We start from the raw sequence: 18,020 nt of genomic DNA, 5'->3' as shown, positions 1-18,020 counted from the left end.
CATGTAAAAAATGGAAGAGATACAGGAGGAAATGATGAATGACAAATGGCTTATAGTATTCATGGCCAAATTCTAGGTAATTGAGCCAAAGAGGAGGAAACATATTCTTAAAGATGCTATTAATATAGAAGACATTTTGGGTTTCCTAACTTCTGTTTCACCCATCCTTAATCTTAGAGACATGGAACAGGTTGTGGCAGATGCTGAAGATTGCTTCCCAACAGCCATTTTATCTTTATTTCTTTTTTTACAGAATCCTGAAGTTGTTTAAGTGCTAAGCAACTACTCTGCTTAAGAAAGGGATAAAAGAACTTTACAGCTCCAGAGGGTGATTGGTATCAGCCAGTCATAATTATTTCATTTACCTTTTCAGAGATTGTCTAGAACTAGGTTGCATGCCCACCCTTAAACAAATAAATGATGGAGGAGCACGTGACACAGTTCATATCAATACTATGTGAGAGGTCTGCTAGGTTGCTTCCAAGGATGTTTTTCTTTTCTGATACAAAGAAGTATATTTAAAAATCCCTCTTTTGGCAGCTGAAAAATATTGCGTCTATATGTGATGCGTGAAACAATGGCAGCCATTGTTTTGTCCCTGATGGGAGAAATAGGCCACTATGCTCTGGATGGCATAACATAAAGATGAAAAAGCCTGTATTCTTGAAGTCATTTCTGATCCACTGTAACTGCCCCCCTTTTTTTACTTTATCATTAAGATAATAATTCCTGGGGGCGCCTGGGTGGCGCAGTCGGTTAAGCGTCCGACTTCAGCCAGGTCACGATCTCGCGGTCCGTGAGTTCGAGCCCCGCGTCGGGCTCTGGGCTGATGGCTCAGAGCCTGGAGCCAGTTTCCGATTCTGTGTCTCCCTCTCTCTCTGCCCCTCCCCCGTTCATGCTCTGTCTCTCTCTGTCCCAAAAATAAATAAACGTTGAAAAAAAAAAAAAATTAAAAAAAAAAAAAAAAAAAGATAATAATTCCTGTATTATTTAAACTATTTTTAGTTGAGGTTTCAGTTTCACCTGTGATCAAATAAATTCAGAAAATAAAATTGAACAAGTTATGTCTACTGGCATTTCAGAACCTAAGTATTGAACACAAATGTACATCATGAATTTTCAAAAATAAAAATCCAGTAATCTTGTACATCTAGCCTGGGGTCATACTGGGTTACTGGGTTTTCTAGGCCAATGGCAGTTATTGTATTGATTCCCCAAGACATCTTAATTTCACAGTTATATATTTTTTTAAAAACTGGGATACCTTTGGTGGCTCAGTCGGTTAAGCCTCTGACTCTTGATCTCAGCTAATGTCATGATCTCACAGTTCATGAGATTGAGCCTTGCGTTAGCCTCCATGCTAATCCCAAGAAAGATTCTCTCTCTCCCTCTCTCTTTGCCTTTCCTCTGCTCATGCTTTCTCTCTATCCAATAAACTTAAAAAAAAAAAGAATACTGAAGCAATATATAAAAAATAAAAATAAAACAGAAATTCTCAATTTTTATGGAAAGCTTTCTATAGTGAAAGCTATAACAAATTCACATATTTGTTATGTGAGTCATAACAAATTATAATTTCTTTTAAAAAACTTTGAAAGTTTAGTTTACTTTTTAAATTCATTATTTTGATATAAATAGCATTAAATCACTAAAAAATTTTGGTTTAAAATAACTGTCAAGGGGCACCTATGTGGCTGTCAGTGAAGCGTCTGACTCTTAGTTTCAGCTCAGGTCATCATCTCACGGTTTGTGGGATTGAGCCCCATATCGGGCTCCATGCTAGGATTCCTTCCCCTTCTCTCTCTCTGCCCTTCCCCTGCTTTCTCTCTCTCTCTCTCTCTCTCTCTCTCTCTCCCTGTCTCTCTCAATAAATAAATAAATAAATAAATAAATAAATAAATAAAATAACTGTCAAGTCTGGCTAAACCAGTAATTTGAGGTACTCTTCCTGGCATATCCTCAGCCAAGAGCCAGGATCATTATGGTTGTTGTCATCAAAACCTTGAATCAATGGGGCGCCTGGATGGCGCAGTCGGTTAAGCGTCCGACTTCAGCCAGGTCACGATCTTGCGGTCCGTGAGTTTGAGCCCCGCGTCAGGCTCTGGGCCTGGAGCCTGTTTCCGATTCTGTGTCTCCCTCTCTCTCTGCCCCTCCCCCGTTCATGCTCTGTCTCTCTCTGTCCCAAAAATAAATAAACGTTGAAAAAAAAATTTAAAAAAAAAAAACACACAAAAAAAAAAAAACAAAAAAAAAAACCTCGAATCAAAGTTGCCACAGGAGAAGTCGGGCATAAAGCAGTGGGTGATGTTCAGGTCCCTGGTTTTAGCTCTGTCATTACTATCTGGGTGGCCTCAATTTCTCTGAGCCTAGATCCCCATTTTCAAAGTGAGGGTCTCATTAGTACAAAACCCTTACAGATGCAGAGAAGAGAATCTAAGAGAATGCATGGAAAGATGCAAAGTGCTTAGCATTGCATGGTACATAGTGAACATGCAACCATGGTAAGTATCATTGTTTTTTAACCATCTCCTCATCCCTCCTCTGTGGGGCTGCACTTTGTACCTCTAGTAAGCTTCCATCCTCCCTTCCTTGAACTCACAGAACTTTTTGCAAACCACATACCCAATTACATCAAATGTGTTTCTGATATCTCTAATTTTTACTATTAAAGTTTCATCTCTAACAGAATTCCTCTCAAGACCCACCTGCACCATCCTCTAGCCCCTTAGTGTCAGGTATACAACACCCACTTGAATCAATTCAGCCTGACCCCTTTCCAGGTGGATAGGGCATGGAGGTGGGGGGATGTCATGTGAAAACATTTATTTCTTCTGAATTCCAGTTACTAGGTCCATACAGACTCGACTTGAGATCGTTTCCAATGTACTCTTCAGAAGATTAAAGAATGAATAGTACTTTTTAAAAATACTTTCCTGCAATTCAACATCAAAGATGACATTCTATCCTATTCTCCTCATCACATCTCATAGTTCTAGCTATGTGGCTGCAGCTGCTGACAAAAGGTCCCCAAAGGCTTTCCTAAAGACCCTTGAGTCCTAAGTTCAAAGGTGATTAAGAGCTAAATTGTCAATAAGTGCTTACATCAGTCTTCAACACTCAGGCTGCTGGAGTGACAGTTCATTTTCTCAGAGTTCTGAACTCGAGAAGGAAGTTATCTTACCTCTTGTGGTAGACATCCACTGGTTTTTGTCATCCAGTCTGGTTGTAGCACTTCAGTTTTCTTTTGGAGGGCCACTTCTCCCATGTGAATGGACTTTCTTCCCCTCACATGTCCAGAGAAGAACACGTGACCAAAACCAAGCCAAGTTGCACCAAGTGCAACTAGGTTCAGGGGCTTCTGTCCCAAGAAGCACTCCCTTTGCTGTAACTGGAGATTGCAGTGTTTACCATGTGGAGAGAAGCTGCCCATGAAGAAAGCACAGAAGAGGGAGAAAACCAAGAACAGCACTGGACCCCCCGTGTTTTCAACTACCTTTGCAATCAAATTCCCTTTTATGGTTTCTCTTAAACGTTTTTATAGTATTTTAAGACACTTTGAAAGGGCTTCCTGTCACCTTCAACTTAAAGAGTCTGAGTAACAAAACTTCCAAACAATTAGAATAGAAATTTTAGCTAGTAATAACTTATTGCAAAATCACACTTTCATTTTTAAATTTTTTTTTCAACGTTTTTATTTATTTTTTTTGGGACAGAGAGAGACAGAGCATGAACGGGGGAGGGGCAGAGAGAGAGGGAGACACAGAATCGGAAACAGGCTCCAGGCTCTGAGCCATCAGCCCAGAGCCTGACGCGGGGCTCGAACTCACGGACCGCGAGATCGTGACCTGGCTGAAGTCGGACGCTTAACCGACTGTGCCACCCAGGCGCCCCCACACTTTCATTTTTAAAGTCATCTCCTATGTATCTTCATTTCATCCTGAAGCAGTAGGTCAGGAATTAGAGCCTTTATTTTATAGGTGAGGGACCTGCAACCCATAAAGTGTTGTGAGTTGTGCATGGTCCCTTGGTGTTGACTAAAAAGCCAGCCACACTGCAAGGCTGCGTGTGCCAGGTAATGCTCATCTATGTAACTTCTATAAAGCATCACCTTCAAGCTTTACAAGGTCAGGATGAATTTATTCCTTATCATTAACCTACGCAGAGCACCATTTTTGTATTATAGCAACTGTATTAAGATAAAGCACAGGTGAAATCTTCACAAGCCAGCTTCTTTCCCAATATGTTGCTCTCACAACCATGTGCTTTACAATGCTTAACTCACTGATTTCCTAATCTCAGAGAAAATAAGAGGATTAGTAAGAGATAGTTGAGGCATCTTGAATCTGTAGAAAAAAAAAAGTCATTCTTTAAGCTCCTGAAGATTCCATACTGGGGAAGGAGAGAAATGTCAGGTATCTGGCCAATGTTTTGTTTCACTATTTTTCTTGGCTTCAAACTTGCAAGAGAAAAGATTTTACAAATCTTGGGTGGGTGTTAAAAGTGTTTTAAACTGTATAGTTAAAAAAATCTTCAAGAAATTATTTTTTTCTAGGTTCCCAAAGCTCTATGTATTTCAGCACCACTAGGAATGAAGAAGTTTCATGGATAATGTAGATGATAATATTAGTTGTTATCACATACACTGTGCTAGTTAGGATGATCTAGGTTTTGTTGTAATAACAAACAATATTTCAGGGCTTAACACAATAAATCTTTATTTTTTATTATGCTCAAGGGCAGTTCGCCTCTGCCAAGGTCTCTGCTCATAATCATCACCCTTAAACCCAGACTGAGCAGGAGCTGGTTTTAAAATGTGCTTCCATAGTAACTGTGGCAAGGGAGAAGGAATGTGATGAATTGTGCACTGGCTCTTACATCTTCCACTTAGAAATGACACACATCACTTCCACAGATATATCATTGGTTAACAAATCACATAGCTGTGTCCAACTTCAAAAGAGTCAGGGAAGTTGACCTACCATGTGCCTGAAAAGAAAAAAGAGGAGCACAAACACAGCTTTAACATCTGGTCACCCCTGGCCAACAATTCTACAAGGTTGGAGAATCAGACAATTCTTTCCATTTTAGATGGAGACACCAATAGAAAGGCCATATGTAATAGGAAGAAGAAAGCTAATGTCTTGTCTCTAAACCCAGTTTTTATTTCAGTATGTAAAGAACCCTATATCATCAGAAATTGGGATTTCCCAATATCGTCACTTGTGGGCAAGCTAGCAAAGGGACATGGAAATGGATTTAAAATATATCATTTTAATTTACAGAATAGCAAAACTGCATGAGATAAAGGGAGCAGTGCTTAAAAAAGACTGAATCACTTCACCATGTATGTAATTAATGTTCTAATGCTGTACACTTTAAATGTATACAGTGCTAGATATCAATTATATCTCAATAAAACTGAAAATATGAAAGAAAAAGAGAAAACCTCTGTACTAGATGATATCTGTGTGTCTCAAGCAGCACGTTAGAATGACCCACTGAGATTCTGAGAGAGAAGGAGATGACCCTGACCTCCAGTCCTTTCACTAGGTCAATTCAGAGTAGCTCTTCCTTAGCAGTTTTTATATTGAGTTTTAGTACGATGTAGTTCATTGGAAGAAATTTTTCTTCAACCTAATTATACTTTAAAATTAAAACCACTGATTCCAGTCTGAGTACTTCATAATGCAGATGAAAAGAATGAGACTCAAAGAAACGAGATGTCTGTCCAACATGAGATGGTGGCAAAGCAGGAGCTAATCTTTAGCGAAAGTCCTGGATGGAGAATAAAGAGCCCTAGGGTCTACATGTATTCCCTTCACTAGCTGTGTCCCCACAGGCGAGACACTTAACTTCTCTGCACCTGTTTCTCCATTTGCAAAATGGTATAAATGTGTCTGTCTTGTCAAATGTAACTAGAAAGTAACCATGGAGAAACAATCATTTTTAGTAATAAGACTTTAAATGAAAATAAAAATGAAAAATAATTTTTCATGTATTAAATCAGTAATTTAAAAAATCACATTTATACTTCTGATAAGCATGTAGAGAATTGGTACCTACAAACCAGTATGTATGCTTCTTGGACAACCCTTTAAAAAACAATTTGATAATAAAAATAAAAAGCCATGTGGCTCCTTGGTGGCTAAGTCAGTTAAGCATCCAACTCTTGATTTCAGCTCAGGTCATGATCTCACAGTTCATGAGTTCAAACCCCACATCGGGTTCTGCACTAACAGTGTGGAGCCTGCTTGGGATTCTCTCTCCCTCTCCCTCTCTGCCCCTCCAACCACCACCACCCCAGCCTCAAAAATAAATAAACTTAAAAAAATCAAAAGTCACTAGAAATGTTCATACCTTTTGCCTGAGTAATTCCACTTCCGGGAATTTAGCCTTGGGGGAAAAATTTTTAAATACCAAAAATGATGTGCACTAAAATATTCTTCATGATACTGTTTACAATAACAGAAAAATCTGTAGAGTGCCTAGGTGCCTCAGTCAGTTATATGATGACTCTTGATTTTGGCTCAGGTCATGATCTCATAAGGTTTGTGAGTTTGGGTTCCATGTCAGGCTCTGTGCTGACAGTGCAGAGCCTGCTTGGGGCTCTCTCTCTCTCACTACCCCTCCCTCTCTCTCTCTCTCGCTCAAAATAAATAAATAAACTTAAAAAATAAATAAATAAAATAACAGAAAAATTGGAAATGCACAAAATGTAGAGTAAAATATGATAAATCCATCAAAAGTTATGACTATGGATAGTATAGAAAAACATGAGCGGAGGAGCCAAGATGGCAGAATAGCATGGAAGTTGTTTGTGAGTCTCACATCCATGAAATACAGCCAGACCAACACTAAACCATCCTGCACACCTAGAAAAATGACTGGAGGATTAACACAACAATCTGCACAACCTGAACCACAGAATTTAGCAGGTACGTGGCACAGAGAGGTGAACTTGGGAAGCAAGAAGGTGCTGGAAGGGAGGTACTTTTGTGGGTGGAGAGAGGACAGAGACTGGGGCAGGGGGGAGAATACGGGTAAGCACCCCTTCCCAAAAGCAGCTGGAAAGAAAGTGGAAAATTGGACACAGTCACAGGGTCTAAACCAAAAAGGGAGAAAGGAGAAAGGCAAGGGTTTAAATTCCATTAAGACTGTAACAAAGGGGAGCACAAAGTCTGCAACTCTGCAGCTTGATACCTGGCGGTACTCTGGTGGGAAGGGCAAATCCCCAGGAGCAGAGTGGGGTCTGAGAGGTTCTCAGGCCACAAGGGGAAAAGCAGTTCCACTGCTGGAAGGACAGTTGGTAAAGACGGTTGAAGCCATCTGGTCCCAGCAGACCCCAGAAAACGGCCACATTCGCTGGTGCTGGAACAAGGTCATTAAGGGTGAAGCCTGGTGCCAGATGTGTGTTGTGATTTTCCATAATCCCTGAAAAGCAGCTGCTACACTATCTCGCCAACTTTGTCTGGGGCAGGCTGGCACCTGGCCACAGTCTCAGGGCACCGGCAGCAGCAGGGTCCAGCAAGTGTTCCTGGCTGCAGCTGACATTTGACCATTGCTTGCTGATATCCTCCTACAGAGAGGCAGAACAGGTCAAAGCCGCAGTCCCTCAGAAGTAAGGGGCCGGGGAAAACAGCCACAACTAAGACAAAACTCGGGAGAGAGGTACTCCCCTCTCCTGGGGCCTGGTCACGGACAGTGAAAAAGCGGGGAGTGGACAAAAGCTGAAGACAGAGGACGGGTGTGCAATTGCTGATTGGAGAGAACAGAGTTCTGATACTAGAGACTGGGTAGCTGGATGATGCCATTTCCACCGCTCCCACACATGCGCATATGCACCTAAGAGTGCCACAACACTCCACTCCAGTAGACTAGCAGTGCCATTTAGTGGAGAAAAGAGGCGTTACACTGAGCTCCACCCAAATGGGCCAACCTTGCTCTTCAAGAACACAAGTCTTGCTGCTTACTTAGTACATGGACTATAAAGTGCTACATAGTCCGACGTCTAGGGAAAACGAAGTCATTTCAGTTCTATTTCAATCTGTTATCATGTCCATCTATTCCATTTTCTTTCCTTTTTTTTTTTTCTCCTTTACACTTCTCTTCTTTTTCTGGAAGACAGAAAGAAAAAATCATTTTATTTTCAATTTTTATTAAAAATATTTTTCTTTAATATTTTTACTATAGTTTCTACTTTTGCATAAATTTTCTCAAATTCTATTGTTTTATTCTTCCATCGTTTTATTTTAGTTTACTTCAGTGTATTCACCTTTTCAAATTTTCAAACAATTTTCTTTTTTCTTTTTCTTTTTTCCCTTTTTCATTTCTTTTCTTTTCCTTGAATTCAGAAAGAGAAAAACTTCATTTTTACTTTCAACCACTATTAAAATATTTTCTTTAACTTTTTACTATATTTTTTGCTTTAATGAAATTTTTTTAAATTCTATTTTACTTCCATCATTTTATTTTAGTATACTACAGTGTATTCACTTTTTCACATTATCATAAGATTTCTTTTTTTCTTATATCTTTTTTCTCTTTTTTGTTTCTTTTATTTTTCTTGAATACAGAAAGAGAACAAGGTTATTTTTATTTTAAATTTTTGTTAAAAATATTTTCCTTAAATTTTTTCTACTATATTCTTTACTTTTGTGTAAATATTTTCAAATTCTATTTTACTCCCATCATCTCAATTTAGTCTACTTCAGTGTATTCATTTTTTCAAATTCTCAAACAATATCCTTCTGCCCCACACACCTTTTTTAATCTAATCTGTCAAACCACTTTCAACACCCAGAACAAAACACACCTAGGCTCTAGCATCATTTATTTGATATTTGTGTGCGTGTTTTTAATTTTTTAATTTTAATTTTTTTAATTTTAATTTTTCTACCACATTAATTCCTATTCTCCCTTCAAAATGACAAAACAAAGGAATTCACACCAAAAAGAAGAGCATGAAGAAATGACAGCCAGGGATTTAACCAACACAGATACAAGCAAGATGTCTGAACCAGAATTTAGAATCATGATAAGAAGAATACTAGCTGGAGTTGAAAATAGATTAGAATCCCTTTCTGCAGAGATGAAAGAAGTAAAAACTAGTCACAGTGAAATAAAAAAAATGCTATAACTGAGCTGCATCATGGATGGATGCCATGGCGGCAAGGATGAATGAGGCAGAACACAGAATCAGCGATATAGAAGCAAACTTATAGAGAATAATGAAGCAGAAAAAAAGAGGGAGATTAAGGCAAAAGAGCATGATTTAAGAATTAGAGAAGTCAGTGACTCATTAAAAAGGAACAACATCAGAATCACAGGGGTCGCAGAGGAGGAAGAGAGAGAAATAGGGGTAGAAGGGTTATGTGAGCAAATCATAGCAGAAAACTTTCCTGACCTGGGGAAAGACACAGACATCAAAATCCAGGAAGCATAGAGGACCCCCATTAGATTCAACAAAAACCAACCATCAACAAGGCATATCATAGTCAAATTCACAAAATACTCAGGCAGGAAAGAATCATGAAAAGAGCAAGGGAAAAAAAAAAGTCCTGAACCTACAAGGGAAAACAGATCAAGTTTGCAGCAGACCTATCCACAGAAACTTGGCAGGCCAGAAAGGACTGGCAGGATATATTAAATGTGCTGCATCAGAAAAATATGCAGCCAACAAATCTTTATCCAGCAAGCCTGTCATTCAAAATAGAAGGAGAGATAAACACTTTCCCAGACAAAAACTAAAGGAGTTGTGACCACTAACCCATCCCTGCAAGAAATTTTAAGGGGGACTCTGAGGGGAGAAAAGATGAATATGTATATCTATATATCTATATCTATATCTATATCTATATCTATATCTATATCTATCTCTCTCTCTATATATATATATATACAGAGAGAGAGAGAGAGAGAGAGAGAGAGAGAGAGAAATACATAAATAACAAAAGCAACAAAGATTAGAAAGGACCAGAGAACATCACCAGAAAATCCAACTCTACAAGCATCATAATGGCAATAAATTCAGATCTTTCAGTACTCACTCTAAACATCAATGGACTCAATACTCCAATCAAAAGACATAGGGTAAAAGAATGGATAAGAAAACAAGATCCATCTATATGCTGTTTACAAGAGACCCACTTTAGACCTAAAGACACCTTCAGACTGAAAATAAGGGCATGGAGAACCATCTATCATGCTAATGGTCAACAAAAGAAAGCCAGAGTAGCCATACTTATATCAGACAATCTAGACTTTAAAAAAAAGACTGTACCAAGAGATGCAGAAGGGCATTATATCATATCAAGGGGTCTATCCACCAAGAAGACCTAACAATTATAAAAATTTATGGGATAAATGTGGGAACACCCAAATATATAAATCAATTAATTACAAACATAAGGAAACTCATCAATAGTAATACCATAATAGTAGGAGACTTTAACACCCCACTCACAGCAATGGACAGATCATCTAATCAAAAAAATCAACAAGGGAACAATGGCTTTGAATGACACACTGGACCAGATGGACTTAACAGATATATTCAGAACATTTCATCCTAAACCAGCAGAATATACATTCTTCTCCAGTGCACATGGAGCGTTCTCCAGAATAGACCATATACTGGGACACAAGTCAGCCCTAAGTACAAAAAGACTGAGATCATGCCGTGCATATTTTCAGACCACAATGCTAGAAAACTTGAAATCAACCACAAGAAAAAATTTGGAAAGGTAACAAATACTTAGAAAGTGAAGAACATCCTACTGAAGAATAAATAGGCTAAACAAGAAGTTAAAGAGGAAATTAAAAAGTATATGGAAGCCAATGAAAATGATAACACCACAACCCAAAACCTCTTGGATGCAACAAAGATGGTCATAAGAGGAAAGTATATAGCAATCCAGGCCTTCCTAAAGAAGGAAGAAAGATCTCAGATACACAACTTAAACTTACACCTTAAAGGGCTGGAAAAAGAATGGCAAATAAATCCTAAAAGCAGCAGAAGACAGGAAATAATAAAGATTAGAGCAGAAGTTAATGCTATCAAAAAAAAAAAAAAAAAAAAAACAAAAAACAAAAAAAAAACCCAGTAGAACAGATCAATGAAACCAGAAGCTGGTTCTTTGAAAGAAATAACAAAACTGATAAGCCACTAGCCAGTTTGATTAAAAAGAAAAAGGAAAGGACCCAAATAAATAAAATCCAGAAGAAAAGAAGAGACATCATAACCAACACAACAGAAATGAAAACAATAATAAGAAAATATTATGAGCAATTATATGCCACTAAAATGGGCAATCTGGAAGAAATGGACAAATTCCTAGAAACATATACCCTACCCAAACTGAAACAGGTAGAAATAGAAAATTTTAACAAACCCATAACTAGTAAGGAAATAGAATTAGTAATCAAAATCTGCCAAAAAACAAGAGTCCAGGGCCAGATGGCTTTCCAGGGGAATTCTAACAAACATTTAAGGAAGAGTTAACACCTATTCTATTGAAGCTGTTCCAAAAAATAGAAATGGAAGGAAAACTTCCAAACTCTTTCTATAAAGCCAGCATTACCTTGATTCCAAAACCAGAGACCCCACTAAAAAACGGAGAACTATAGACCGATCTCCCTGACGAACATTGATGCAAAAATCCTCAACAAGATATTAGCCAATCAGATCCAACAATACATTAAAAAAATTATTCACCACAATCAAGTGGGATTTTTACCTGGGATGCAGGGCTGGTTCAATATCCGCAAAACAATTAGCATGACTCATCACATCAATAAAAGAAAGGACAAGAACCATGTGATCCTCTCAATAGATGCAGAGAAAGCATTTGACAAAATGCAGCATCGTTTCTTGATAAAAACCCTCAAGAAAGTAAGGATAGAAGGAGAATACCTCAAGATCATAAAAGCCATATATGAATGACCCAATACTGATATCATCCTCAATGGGGAAGAACTGAGATCTTTCCCCCTAAGGTCAGGAACAAGACATGATGTCCACTCTCACCACTGTTATTCAACATAGTATTGGAAGTCTTAGCCTGTGCAATCAGACAACATAAAGAAACAAAAGGCTTCCAAATTGGCCGGGAGGAGGTCAAACTTCCACTCTTCATAGATGACATTGTACTCTATGTGGAAAACCTAAAATATTCCACCAAAAAACTTCTAGAATTGATTCATCAATTCAGCAAAGGCCCAGGATATAAAATCAATGCAAATAAATTGGTTGCATTCCTATACACCAACAATGAAGCCACAGAAAGAGAAATCAAGGAATTGATCCCATTTACAGTTGCACAAAAAACCATAAAATACCTAGGAATAAATCTAACCAAAGAGGTGGAAAATGTATACACTGAAAACTATAGAAAGCTTATGAAAGAAATTGAAGAAGATACACAAAAAGGGGAAAAGATTCCATGCTCCTGGATAGGAAGAAAAAATGTTAAAATGTCAATACTACCCAAAGCAATCTACATATTAAATGCAACCCCTATAAAAATAACACCAGCATTCTTCGCAGAGCCAGAACAAATAATCCTAAAATTTGTATGGAACCAGAAAAGGCCCCAAATAGCCAAAGCAAGCTTGAAAAAGAAAACTAAAGCAGGAGACATCACAATCCCAGACTTCAAGCTCTATTACAAAGCTGTAATCATCAAGACAGTATGTATGGCACAAGAACAGACACTCAGATCAATGGAACAGAATAGAGAACCCAGAAATGGACCCACAAACGTATGGCCAACTAATCTTTGACAAAGCAGGAAAGAATATCCAATGGAATAAAGGCAGTCACTTCAGCAAGTGGTGCTGGGAAAACTGGACAGCAATAGGCAGAAGAATGAACCTGGACCACTTTCTTACACCACACACAAACTCAAAATAGATGAAAGACCTCAATGTAAGACACAAAACCATGAAACTCCTCAAGGAGAAAGCAGCCAAAAACCTCTTTGATCCTGGCCACAGAAACTTCTGTCTCAACACGTCTCCAGAGGCAAGGGAAACAAAATCAAAAATGAACTACTGGGACCTCATTAAAATAAAACATTCTGCACAGAGAAGGGAACAATCAGCAAAACTAAAGGGTAACCGACAGAATGGGAGAAGATATTTACAAATGACATATCAGATAAAGGGTTAGTATCCAAAATCTATAAAGAACATATCAAACTCATCACCCAAAAAACAAATAATCCAGTGAAGAAATGGGCAAAAGACATGAATAGACACTTCTCCAAGGAAGACATCCAGACGGCCAACCGCCACATGAAAAAATGCTCAACATCACTCATCATCAGTGAAATGCAAATCAAAACCACAATGAGATACCACCTTACACCTGTCAAAATGGCTAACATTAACAACTCAGGCAACAACAAATGTTGGCTAGGATGCGGAGAAAGAGGATCTCTTTTGCACTGTTGGTGGCAATGCAAGCTGGTGCAGCCACTCTGGAAAACAGTATGGAGGTTCCTCAAAAAACTAGAAATAGAACTACCCTACAGCCCAGCAATTGCACTACTAGACATTTATCCATGGGATACAGGTGTGTTGTTTCGAAGGGACACATGCACCTTCATTTATAGAAGCACTATCAACAATAGCCAAAGTATGGAAAGACCCCAAATTTCCATCGGTGGATGAATGGATAAAGAAGATGTGATATATATATATATCACATTATATATATAATGGAGTATTACTCGGCAATAAAAAAAGAATGAAACCTTGACATTTGCAACTATGTGGATGGAACTGGAGGGTATTATGCCAAGTGAAATTAATCATTCAGAGAAAGACAAAAATCATATGACTTCACTCATATGAGGACTTTAAGAGACAAAACAGATGAATATAAGGGGAGGGAAACAAAAATAATATAAAAACAGGGAGGGGAAAAAAAACAGAAGAGACTCATAAATATGGAGAACAAACTGAGGGTGTGGGAGGGGGATGGGCTACATTGGTAAGGGGCATTAAGGAATCTACTCCTGAAATCACTGTTTCACTATATGCTAATTAATTTGGATGTAAATTTTAAAAAATAAAAAATAAAATTAAAAAGACAGAAAAGAAAAACATAAGCAAATGCTTAGGTGACAATGTTAGCTTAAGAAAGCAAGAGTCAAACTGATTACAATATAATAAGAAAGAATAATGGTTTAAAGACTAAATGAAAATAATGAAAATTACTTTATTTTCCCCTTTCCCTATTTTGTACATTTTGTAGTATGCAAATATATTGCTTTTATAGTGAACAATAATTGGAATAAAAACTTCCCAGTAGCTCTGTCGTAAAAGTAACAAGCAGATATAAATTATATAATTGACGTGAAAGTGCTTTCTCCTCCTTAAAATGTGGTCTCAGTAAGAAATCATAATGATCAGTGTTAAATTATGTTTGGTACCAAACCATTCACTTTCAAGGAATTAAAAGCAAAAATGAACTATTGGGACCTCATCAAGATAAAAAGCTTCTGCACTACAAAGGAAACAACCAACAAAACTAAAATGCAACTGACAGAATGGTAAAAGATATTTGCAAATGACATCAGATAAAATGATATCAATGTCACTTATCACCAGGGAAATACAAATCAAAACCACAGTAAGATACCACCTCACACCAGTGAAAGTGGCTAAAATGAACAAATCAGGAAACTACAGATGCTGATGAGGATGTGGAGAAACAGGAACCCTCTTGCACTATTGGTGGGAAAGCAAACTGGTGCAGCCGCTCTGGAAAACAGTGTGGAGTTTCCTCAAAAAATTAAAAATAGAACTACCCTTTGACCCAGAAATAGCACTACTAGGAATTTAGCCAAGGGATACAGGAGTGCTGATGTATAAGGGCATGTGTACCCCAATGTTTATAGCAATGCTTTCAACAATAGCCAAATTATGGAAAGAGCCTAAATGTCCATCAACTAATGAATGGATAAAGAAATTGTTGTTTATATATTCAATGGAATACTACTTGGCAATGAGAAATAATGAAATCATGCCATTTGCAACTACATGGATGGAACTAGAAGGTATTTTGCTGAGTAAAATAAGTCAGTCAGAGAAGGACAGATATCATATGTTTTTCACTCATATGTGGATCTTGAGAAACTGAACAGAAGACCATGGGGGAAGGGAAGGGAAAAATTGTTACAAACAGAGAGAGAGAGAGAGAGGCAAACCACAAGAGACTCTTAAATACAGAGAACAAACTAAGGGCGGATGAGGGGTGGGGGAGAGGAAAAATGGGTTATCGGCATTAAGGAGGGCACTTGTGGGGATGAGCACTGAGTGTCGTATGTAAGCCAATTTGACAATAAATTATATTCATAAAAAAAAAAACCGGTTCACTTTCAGAACACTACCACCTCATTTTTTATTTTCTGGAATTAAACTAACAGCAAAAGAAGGCAGATTCTCACCCCATTCCATATTTAATTAAGCTTTTAGGATACATTCTTTCTCTTGTAGGTTTGATTACCTGTAATTCACTTGAGCCTTATCCTTCTATAGAACACAATACAGGAGATGATTCTTCGTGGTTACAATTTGTGTGATTAAAATGATTTGTAAGTAACCTATGCATTTGTAGCACAAGGAGGTAGATCCTCCAAGCATTTCCCAGTCAGGGCCATCTTATAAATCGATGCTGGGCAGTCACTTCCTGAAGTTCAGAACAACTCAAAATACTCACAAAGGTCTCCATGTGAAGGCAAAAAGAAGATTGGCAGAACAAGCTTTTTAAATCCACTAGGTGCTGGCATAGGATTCTTCCTCCGTTGCTCAGAGATTCTCAATCCAGACATAGATGTACTTTGCATTTCCCCCATTACTCTCCAATCACTCTGTTTTTGCCTCCAAGCATCTGAAAAACTATATTTGTGGACAGTTTCATTTTCCCTTAAATAATGTCTGTTGGGGCGCCTGGGTGGCGCAGTCGGTTAAGCATCCGACTTCAGCCAGGTCACGATCTCGCGGTCCGTGAGTTCGAGCCCCGCGTCAGGCTCTGGGCTGATGGCTCAGAGCCTGGAGCCTGTTTCCCATTCTGTGTCTCCCTCTCTCTCTGCCCCTCCCCCGTTCATGCTCTGTCTCTCTCTATCCCAAAAATAAATAAACATTGAAAAAAAATTAAAAAAAAAATTAATGTCTGTCAACTTTTCTAAAGAAGACATCCAGATGTCAAACAGACACATGAAAAGAGGCTCAACATCACTCCTCATCAGGGAAATACAAATCAAAACCACACTGAGATACCACTTCATGCTGGTCAGAGTGGCTAAAAGGAACAAATCAGGAGACTATAGATGCTGACGAGGATGTGGGGAAACAGGAACCCTCTTGCACTGTTGGTGGGAATGCAAAATGGTGCAGCTGCTCTGAAAAACAGTGTGGAGGTTCCTCAAAAAATTAAAAATAGATCTACCCTATGATCCAGAAATAACACTGCTAGGAATTTACCCAAGGGTTATAGGAGTGCTGATGCATAGGGGCACTTGTACCCCAATGTTTATAGCAGCACTCTCAACAATAGCCAAATTATGGAAAGAGACTAAATGTCCATCAACTGATGAATGGATAAAGAAATTGTGGTTTATATATTCAATGGAATACTACTTGGCAATGAGAAAGAATGAAATCATGCCATTTGTAGTAACATGGATGGAACTGGAGGGTAGTATGCTAAGTGAAATGAGTCAGTTAGAGAAAGACAGACACCATATGTTTTCACTCATATGGATCTTAAGAAACTGAACAGTAGACCATGGGGGAAGGGAAGGGGAAAAAATAGTTACAAACAGAGAGGGAGGGAGGCAAAGCATAAGAGACTCTTGGATACTGAGAACAAACTGAGGGTCTTCAGGGGTTGGGAGAGAGGGAATAGTGGACGATGGGCACTGAGGAGGGCTTGTTGGGATGAGCCCTGGGTGTTGTATGGAACCAATTTGACAATAAATTATGTTTTAAAAATAATAAATAAATTATGTTTTAAAAATAATAAATAAATACTACAAATATTTTTTAAAATGTCTGTCAAAAAAATCCAAATATTTAGGTTTTACCATAAAAGCAGGTAAGCCCTAGAATGAGGAAATGTATAAATTGTTGCCCATTGATGTTTTCATCCATATACAGTTCACACAGTTTCATAAATTGATTTTTATACCAAACATAGTCTAAGAAATTGAAGCACTACTTCATATACACATAGATTTTTTAGAAAAATGGACAGATAGCATACTAACGAATAAGTTAGTTATTGAGTCAACAAGCATGCACAAAGCTACATGCCTAGCATTGTGCTAGGTGCTGTGTAGGTTACACAAGAAGGGAGATACATAGTCTTCACCTGCTAAGAGTTTGTAGTTGAGCAAAAACATAAAACATTTACTTATAAATAAAGGAAATAATATGACAGAGTTTTACCTGCACAATTTGATATCTGATGAAAAAATCAAAGTGTTACAAAAAATCAGAGTGAAGAAGAAACATTTGTGGTTGAAGGGATCATGGAGGGTTTCCTGGAAGAGGTGGAGGTGTAACTGGACATACATTGATGGAGTTTGGCTGAACATAGAGGATGGGGAAAGGTTGGAACATAAGTACCAGCCTGTTGGGGCGCCTGGGTGGCTTGGTCGGTTAAGCGTCCGACTTCGGCTCAGGTCATGATCTCATGGTCCGTGAGTTCGAGCCCCGCGTCGGGCTCTGTGCTGACAGCCCAGAGCCTGGAGCCTGTTTCAGATTCTGTGTCTCCCTCTCTCTAACCCTCCCCCGTTCATGCTCTGTCTCGCTCTGTCTCAAAAATAAATAAACGTTAAAAAAAATAAAAAAAAAAAGTACCAGCCTGCAAGAATAAGGGTTTAATGTAAGCAAAGGAGATGGGGGATGCCACTAGAGGGGAACAGGAGAGTTAAACAAAGAAGTTCAAGAGACTGGACTAATATAAAACAGAAGTCAAATGCCCCTGGGAGTTTTTTCTTAAATGAAATACC

This window comes from Puma concolor, chromosome E2 (genome assembly GCF_028749965.1).
Source record: "Puma concolor isolate L17-30 chromosome E2, mPumCon1.1.hap2, whole genome shotgun sequence".
Taxonomy (NCBI): Eukaryota; Metazoa; Chordata; class Mammalia; order Carnivora; family Felidae; genus Puma; species Puma concolor.
This window is presented reverse-complemented; position numbering follows the sequence as displayed.